At 46.5% G+C, this 9,446-nt stretch overlaps 1 pseudogene; it reads left to right on the forward strand.

The window, feature by feature from the left end:
- The first annotated feature begins 8,411 nt into the window (after positions 1–8,411).
- LOC111530390 overlaps positions 8,412–9,446 on the forward strand; it is a 10,338-nt pseudogene continuing 9,303 nt past the window's right edge.

Consider the following 9,446-nt stretch of genomic DNA (forward strand, 5'->3'; position numbering starts at 1 on the left):
AAAAAAAAATTAGGCGGGTGTGGTGGCAGGCACCTGTAATCACAGCTGTTCTGGAGACTGAGGCAGGAGAATTGCTTGAACCTGGGAGACGGAGGCTGCAGTGAGCCAAGATTTTACCATTGCACTCCAGCCTGGGCGACAGAGCAAGACTCCATCTCAAAGAAAAAAAAAAAAAGCATTTAATAAGCATCCCACACACAAGAAACCCTGTGCATACGGACCTTAGAAGATAAAGGTGAGTGAAACTTGGTCCCATCTTACAAGAAGCTCTGTTTGCCAAGAGAGCTGAGCATGCAGGCAGAGAGGTGCAACATAAGTAAGAAGTACTACTGTTCATAGAAGTCAGAACATGGGAAGGAGAAGGAGAACCTGATTCCCAGATAGAAAAAGAACCCAGGGCCAGGTTCGGTGGCTTACACCTGTAATCCCAGCACTTTGGAAGGCTGAGGCAGGCGGATAACGAGGTCAGGAGTTCAAGCCCAGCCTGACCAAAATGGTGAAACACCGTCTCTACTAAAAATACAAAAATTAGCTGGTGTGGTGGCACACACCTGTTAATCCCCGTTACTCAGGAGGCTGAGGCAGGAGAATCGCTTGAACCTGGGAGGCGGAGGTTGCAGTGAGCCAAGATTGTGCCACTGTACTCCAACCTAGGTGACAGAGCAAGGCTCTATCTCGGGGGAAAAAAAAAAAAAAGAAGAAAGAAAGAAAAAAGAACCCTGCAATCAATCTACCAGGAGTTGTAGGTATGTAGTCTCTAGGTGGCACGTGCCACCATGCCTGGCTAATTTTTGTATTTTTAGTAGAGACAGTATTTGCCCATGTTGGCCAGGCTGGTCTTGAACTCCTGACCTCAAGTGATCCACCAGCCTTGGACTCCCAAAGTGCTATGACAACAGGCATGAGCCATAGTTCCTGGCCAATAAAATTGATAACTGATATTATGATCATTACCTACTCCATGCATGTATCAAAATATCAAGTGCCCCATAAATATGTAAAATTATTATTATTATTATTATTTTTTTTTTTTTTGAGACGGAGTCTTGCTCTGTCGCCCGGGCTGGAGTGCAGTGGCCAGATCTCAGCTCACTGCAAGCTCCGCCTCCCGGGTTTACGCCATTCTCCTGCCTCAGCCTCCCGAGTAGCTGGGACTACAGACGCCCGCCAACTCGCCCGGCTAGTTTTTTTTTTTTTTGTATTTTTAGTAGAGACGGGGTTTCACCATGTTAGCCAGGATGGTCTCGATCTCCTGACCTTGTGATCCGCCCGTCTCAGCCTCCCAAAGTGCTGGGATTACAGGCATGAGCCACCGCGCCCGGCCCATAAACTTTCTTAAAACATCATGAGTTTGCTTGTGATTTGGGGTTTTTTTCAGCCCATCAGCCATCCTTAGTGTATTTTATGTGTACCTGAAGACAATTCTTCTTCTTCCAATGTGGCCCAGGGAAGCCAAAAGATTGGACACCACTGATTGTAGACAAATAAGGAGACCACCTTCACACAGAGCACGGTACGCTGTTTTGTTTTTGTTTTTCTTTGAGATAAAGTCTCGCTCTGTCTCCCAGGCTGGAGTGCAGTGGCACCATCTTGGCCCAAGGAAACCTCCGCCTCCCAGGTTCAAACAATTCTCCTGCCTCAGCCTCCGAGTAGCTGGGATTACAGGCACCCAACACCACGCCTGACTAATTTTTGTATTTTTAGTAGAGACAAGTTTTCACCATGTTGGCCAGGCTGGTCTCGAACTCCTGACCTCAGGTGATCCACCTGCCTTGGCCTCCCAAAGTACTGGGATTACAGGCACTAGCCACCGAGCCCAGTCACAAAGTGACCTTCTTAAAAAAAAAAAAAAAAAAAGGCCTTTTTGCAAAAAAAAAAGTTCTCCCATGATATTTTTTTTATTTTTTATTTTTTTTTTTTTTTGACACATGGTCTCGCGCTGTCACTCAGGCTGGAGTGCAGCAAGCTCAAGCCATCCTCCCACCTGAGCCTCCCCAGTAGCTGGGACTACAGTCACACGTCACCACACCAGATCATTTTTGTGTCTTTGGTAGAGATGGGGTTTTGCCGTGTTGCCCACGCTGGTCTTGAACTCCTGGGCTGAAGTGATCCACCCGCCTCAGCCTCCCGAAGTGCTGGGATTACAGGCGTGAGCCTCCACGCCTGGCCCTATTATTTATGGTGGAGATAAGGAGATGATTACGGTATGATTTCATGCCTTCCACAGTTTATCGACATAAAAAGGGATTTAAAAAAAAACATTGACAGTGCTTAAGGAGGAGAAGAATAACATGAACACACTTCATGGAATGCACTCCGTAAGCGAAGAGTGAGTGAGTTTCAAATTGTTAAAGTCCTGATGCTCACAGGATGGAGAAGGACTATGTGAAAAGTAAAATCTAATTCAAATTTGAGGTGAACCAGCCGGGCACGGTGGCCCACGCCTGGAATCCCAACACTTTGGGAGGCCGAGGCAGGTGGATCACCTGAGGTCAGGAGTTCGAGACCAGCCTGGCCAACATGGTGAAACCCCGTCTCTATTAAAAATACAAAAATTAATGGCCAGGCGTGGTGGCTCACGCCTGTAATCCCAGCACTTTGGGAGGCCGAGGCGGGCAGATTACCTGAGGTCGGGAATTCGAGACCAGCCTGACCAGCATAGAGAAACCCCATCTCTATTAAAACTACAAAAAAATTAGCCAGGTGTGGTGGCACATGCCTGTAATCCCAGCTACTCAGGAGGTTGAGGCAGGAGAATCGCTTGAACCCCAGAGGCAGAGGTTGCAGTGAGCGGGGATTATGCCATTGCACTCCAGCCTGGGCAACAAGAGTGAAACTCTGTCTCAAAAAAAAAAAAAAAAGAATTAGCTGGGCATGGTCATGGGCACCTGTAATCCCAGCTACTCAGGAGGCTGAGACAGGAGAATTGCTTGAACCCGGGAGGTGGAGGTTGCAGTGAGCCGAGATTGTGCCACTGCACTCCAGCCTGGGTGACAAAGTGAGACTACACCTCAAAAAAAAAAAAAAAAAAAAAAAGTAGGCTGGGTGGTGCAGTGGCTCACGCCTGTAATGCCAACACATTGGGAGGCCAAGGCAGGAGAGTCGCTTGAGCCCAGGAATTCAAGACCAGCCTGAGACATAGGAAGACCCTGTCTCTACAAAAAAATTTAAAAATGAGTGGGCGTGGTGGCATACACCTGTAGTCCCAGCTAGTTGGGAGGCTGAGACAGGAGGATGGCTTGAGCCCAGGAGGTTGAGGCTGCAGTGAGCTGTGATCCTACCACTGCCAGGACAACAGAGTGAAACCAGCCTCAAAAACTAAACACAAAAAACAGACAGCAGCATAGAAATGGAATTGGACATGGCTGGGTGCAGTGGCTCACGCCTGTAAGCTATTTGGGAGGCCGAGGCGGGTAGATCACTTGAAGTCAGGCGTTTGAGACCAGCCTGGCCAAGCATGGTGAAACCTCATCTCTATGAAAAATACAAAAATTAGCCGGGCGTGCTGGCAGGCGCCTGTAATCCTAGCTAATTGGGAGGCTGAGGCAGGAGAATGGCTTGAACCCGGGAGGCGGAGGTTGCAGTGAACTGAGATTGCGCCACTGCACTCTAGCCTGGGCAATTGAGTGAGACTCAGTCTCAAAAATAAAAAAAGAAAAAAGAAAAGAAAATACCCCTCTCTATGTTAAAGAATATAAGAAAGGAAGGAAGGGAGGGAGGGAGGGACGGAGGGAGGAAGGGAAAGAAAAGAAAAGAAAGAGAAGGAAGGAAAAAGAAAGTAAAGAAAGAAAGAGAGAGAGAAAGAAAAACAGAAAGAAAGAAAGAGAAAAAGAAAGAAAGAAAGAAAGAAAGAAAGAAAGAAAGAAAGAAAGAAAGAAAGAAAGAAAGAGAAAGAGAGAGAGAAAGAGAGAGAGAGAGAAAGAGAGAGAGAGAGAAAGAGAAGGAAAGAAAAGAAATAGGATTGGACAAAACGGGTCTGACCTAAAGGTCACACACTGCAGAGGGCGAGCGGATGGAGAACCCAGCAAACCTGTCTCTCTGGATTCCTCCTGGCCTTTCTGAGCAGCCTCCGCTCCTGCTGGGCAGAGGGCAGAAGCCTCTCTGGAATGAGAGTCATAGACTTAAAACCAAACAAGATAGGACAGGAATTCCTTTACGGTCAGTGTTTACAGGGAAAGATGGAGGGAAAATTAGTCAGAGATTTTAGGTTTTATGGCGGGATTTGGGGAAAAGGGATTCTGGTGTCCACGGCTCACTTTAGGAAAGACTGTTTCTAGTTTCTATGGCCAGCCTTGGGGGAGAATGAGGGTCAGGAAGAAACTTCCGCTTCTGAAGCTGCTTCGGAAGCCTTCGTTTTGAGGTTTCCGTTTCTGAGCCCCAATATGAGCCTGCCACAGTCTAAGCTTTCAAAGGTCTGTCAAACTCTTGTGTATCTATCCTTTTTAAAGTTCAGACTCAACAACTCACATACGGGGTCCAAGAGGAACGGGAGAACGTGCGAGATCGCTGTTGTTGTTGTTGTTACTGTTTTTGTTGTTGTTGCTGTTTTTGTTGTTGCTGCTGTTTTTGTTGTTGTTGAGATGGAATCTCGCTCTGTCGCCCAGGCTGGAGTACAGTGGCACCATCTCAGCAGTTTCACTGTAACCTTCACCTCCCAGGTTCTAGCAATTCTCCTGCCTCAGCCTCCTGAGTATCTGGAATTACAGGCACACGCCACCACAGGTGGCTTTTTAAAATTATTTTTTTAATGTTTTTATTTTTAGTAGAGACAGGGTTTCACCATGTTGGCCAGGCTGGTCTCAAACTCCTGACCTCAAGCGATCTGCCCACCTCAGCCTCCCAAAGTGCTGGGATGACAGGCATGAGCCACCGCGCCCGGCCTCATGTGTGAGATCTGATTAAGAAGTCACGCAGCAGAAGGAAGGGAAGAGTGTACTGCACAACCGCAAACGTTGTGTTTGGAATCATTTCAAACCTACATAACAAGAGTTTCATAGGGAATTGGGACAGAAGACGGCCCCTAATAAGCCCCCCTAAATAATTCTCAAGTACCACTTCTCTAATGACTAAGGAGATTGAGGATTTTTTTTTCCCTATGTTTGTTGGCCACGTGGATATTTTGCCTTTGTAAAATATGTGTCCAAGACTTTTGCCCATTTCTCCATTTGCTAGTATTTCCTTTGGTTTTTTTGTTTTGTTTTTTTTTTTTTTTTTGAGACAAAGTCTCACTCTATTGCCCAGGCTGGAATGCAGTGGCCTCATCTCGGCTCACTGCAACCTCCGCCTCCTGGGTTCAAGCAATGCTCCTGCCTCAGCCTCCAAAGTAGCTGGGACTACAGGTGTGCACCATCACACCTGGTTAATTTTTGTGTTTTTAGTAGAGACGGGGTTTCACCATGCCGGCCAGGCTGGTCTCAAACTCCTGACCTCAGGTGATCCACCCACCTCGACCTCCCAAAGTGTTGGGATTACAGGCATGAGCCACCACGCCCGGCCCATTGGTTAGTATTTCTTTCTCTGGCTCCATTCCTCCCTCACTCCTTCCCTTCCTTGCTTCCTTCCCTCTTTCTCTCTCTTCCTTTCTCTTTTCTATAGAAGTTATTTCTCTCTTTTTTTTTTTCTTTTGAGACAGGGTTTCACTCTGTTGCCCAGGCTGGAGTGCAGTCTCAGCTAACTGCAATCTCCACCTCCCGGATTCAAGCGATTCTCCTGCCTCAGCCTCCCAAGTTGCTGGGACTACAGGCATGTACCACTGTGCCTGGATAATTTTTATATTTTTAGTAAAGACAGGATTTCACCACGTTGGCCAGGCTAGTCTTGAACTCCTGACTCAGGTGATCTGCCTGTCTTGGCCTCCCAAAGTGCTGGGATTACAGGCGTGAGCCTCCACAACTGGCCAAAAAGAATCTTTAAATTGTCCATGAGAGGTGGTGCGTGCCTGTGGTCCCAGCTACTCAGAGGCTGAGGAGGCAGGATCCCTTGGGCCTGGGAGTTTGCGGCAGCCATGAGCTATGCTCTTACCACTGCACTCCAGCCTGGCTGAAAAAGTAAGAAGACCCTTAACAGGTGGACCACGGTGGCTCACACCTGTAGTGTCAGTACTTTCAGAGGCCTAGGCAGGAGGATTGCTTGAAACCAGGAGTTCAAGACCAACCTAGGCAACATAGCGAGAGCTTCATCTCTATCAGAAGTTCGAAAAAGAAAAAGAAAATTTTTTAAAAATTTTATTTTGTTTTCTAAGACATCCTGTTATAGCGAGAAGTCCTTAATTTAAATATAGTCTAATTTATATATTCTCTCCATTGTAAACATTTTTGGGTCCTATTTAGCAAATCTTAGCTTACCTCTCTATAATAAAGACATTCTTCTATGTTGTCTTCTAAAAGAAAACATTGTTTTACTTTCTGATTTTAGGTCTGCAGTTCATTTTTATTTGATTTTTTCTGTCTGGGATTAGGTAGGGTTAAGATCATTTGTGGGCCAGGCGCTGTCGCTCACGCCTGTAATCCCAGTGCTTTGGGAGGCCAAGGCGGGGGGAATCACCTGAGGTCAGGAGCTCGAGACCAACCCGGCCAACATGGTGTAACCCTGTCTCTACTAAAAATACAAAAATAATTAGCCAGGCGTGGTGGTGTGTGCCTGTAATCCCTGCTACTCGGGAGGCTGAGGCAGAAGAATCACTTGAACCCGGGAGGCGGAGGTTGCAGTGAGTCGAGATTGCACCACTGCATTACAGCCTGGGCAACAAAAGCAAAACTGTCTCAAAAAAAAAAAAAGATCGTTTGTGGTCAGACATGGTGGCTCAGGCCTGTAATCCTAGCACTTTGGAAGGCCGAGGCAGGAGGATCTCTTGAGTCCAGGAGTTTCAGACCAGCCTGGGGGACATAGGAAGACCCTGTCTCTTTTTTTTTTTTTTAATTAAGTATGTGCTTTTTAAAAGATCATTTGTGGTGCTATAGTTGTGGGCGTTTAATTTGTAATTTACTTTGCTCTGTTGATCTGTCTATAATTTTTTTTTTTTTTTTTTTTAGACGGATTCTTCCTCTGTCACCCAGGCTGGAGTGCTTCAGCCTCCCAATGCCATCATACCCGGCTAATTTTTTGTACTTTTAGTAGAGACAGGGTTTTACCATACTGGCCAGGCTGCTCTCGAACTCCTGGCCTTAGGTGATCCACCCGCCTCAGCCTCCCAAAATGCTGGGATTATAGGCATGAGCTAGTGTGCCCAGCCAGATCTGTCTAATTTTTTTTTCCTTTGAGACGCAGTCTCGCTCTGTCACCCAGGTTGGAGTGCAGTGGCATGATCTTGGTTCACTGTAACCCTTTGCCTCCCAGGTTCAAATGATTCTCCTGCCTCAGCCTCCCGAGTAGCTGGGATTACAGGTGTGCACCACCACGCCCAGCTAATGTTTGTATTTTTAGTAGAGATGGGGTTTTGTCATGTTGACCAGGCTGGTTTCGAACTCCTGACCTCCAATGATCTGCCCGCCTTGGCCTCCCAAAATGCTGGGATTACAGGCGCAAGCCACCGTGCCCAGCCCAGATCTGTCTAATTTTAAAGAATGTATGAAGATTCAGATTTAGATTCCTGCTATTATATTATGGGAAGCCTTTTCCTAGTTTATTCTGATTAATATAAACCCTTACTTTTATTTTTATTTTTTTTTTACTACAGTCCTCTCTCTTTTATTACTTTTTATTTTTCTTAATTTTAATATAATAAAATGTTCAATTTTTCCTATTATGGTTAGCATTTTTTTCCTCTGTTGAAGAGGTGTTTCCTGGCTGGGTGTGGTGGCTCACACCTGTAATCCTAGCACTTTGGGAGGCTAAGGTGGGAGGATCACTTGAACCCAGGAGTTTGAGACCAGGGCAACATAGTGAGACTCTTGTCGCTGTTTTTTAAAAATTAAAAAAAGAGGTGTTTCCCTAGCATTAAGACATGAAGCTCCTCTGTAAACTGTATTGTTCTGCCTTTAACATTTCAATCTACAACCCACTGGAATTAATCTTCTGTATAAATAGCACGGGGTGGAGGTCAAACACCTTTTTTCCATATGGATGTTGAGCTGTCCCACTGCCATTTATTTAAAAGACTGTCCTGGACCTGGCGCGGTGGTTCACGCCTATAATCCCAGCACTTTCGGAGGCCGAGGCGGGTGCATCACCTGAGGTCAGGAGTTCAAGACCAGCCTAACCAACATGGCAAAATCCCATCTCTGCTAAAAATACAAAATTAGCCGGGTTTGGTGGCACATGCCTGTAATCCCGGCTACTCGGGAGGCTGAGGCAGGAGAATTGCTTGAACCTCAGAGGCGGAGGTTGCAATGAGCCAAGATCGCACCATTGCACTCCAGCCTGGGCAACAAGAGCGAAACTGTGTCTCAAAAAATAAGAAAAAATAGAGGCCGAGAACGGCCCTTGCTGCCGCCAGCATGGGAACTTTGTACTGTGTCCCGTTCTTGGTGCTTGAATGTCCCAACCTGAAGCTGAAGAAGCCGCCCTGGCTGCACACGCCGTTGGCCATGACTGTGTATGCTCTAGTGGTGGTGTCTTACTTCCTCATCACCAGAGGAATCGTTTATGATGTTATTGTTGAACCGTCAGGTGTTGACTTTATGACTGATGAACAAAGGCATCAGAGGCCAGTAGCTTTCTTGGCCGACAGAGAAGGTGGACAACATATTACAGAAGGACTTGCATCCAGCTTCCTGTTTACAATGGGAGGTTTAGGTCTCATAATCCTGGACTGATCGAATACACCAAATATCCCAAAACTCAATAGATTTATTCTTCTATTCATGGGATTTGTCTGTGTCCTATTGAGTTTTTTCATGGCTGGAGTATTCGTGAGAATGCAACTGCCGGGCTATTTGATGTGTTAGAGCGCCTTTGAGAAGAAATCAGTGGATCCTGGATTTGCTCCTGTCAATGACGTTTTAAAGGCTGTCCAATCCTCTAATATGAAATGTAGAAAAGAAGGAACAACAGCAATAAAAGAAATATCTAGTGAAAACACAGGAAGTGTATTGAAGCTTGGACGAGAATTTCTTCTTGGTATTAAAGAGACAAGTTTATTACAGTATTTTTTTTTTCTTGCTGAGCATATTGCTATACCAACGATGATGAGTGGCATTTTCTTCTTAATTTTTCTTGTCTTTAAGAAACTATAGGGCCGGGCGCGGTGGCTCAAGCCTGTAATCCCAGCACTTTGGGAGGCCGAGACGGGCGGATCACGGGGTCAGGAGATGAGACCATCCTGGCTAACACGGTGAAACCCCGTCTCTACGAAAAATACAAAAAACTAGCCGGGCGAGGTGGTGGGCGCCTGTAGTCCCAGCTACTCCGGAGGCTGAGGCAGGAGAATGGTGTAAACCCGGGAGGCGGAGCTTGCAGTGAGCTGAGATCCGGCCACTGCACTCCAGCCTGGGAGACAGAGCCAGACT

The sequence above is a fragment of the Piliocolobus tephrosceles genome, chromosome 21, assembly GCF_002776525.5.
Source record: "Piliocolobus tephrosceles isolate RC106 chromosome 21, ASM277652v3, whole genome shotgun sequence".
NCBI classification, from domain to species: Eukaryota; Metazoa; Chordata; class Mammalia; order Primates; family Cercopithecidae; genus Piliocolobus; species Piliocolobus tephrosceles.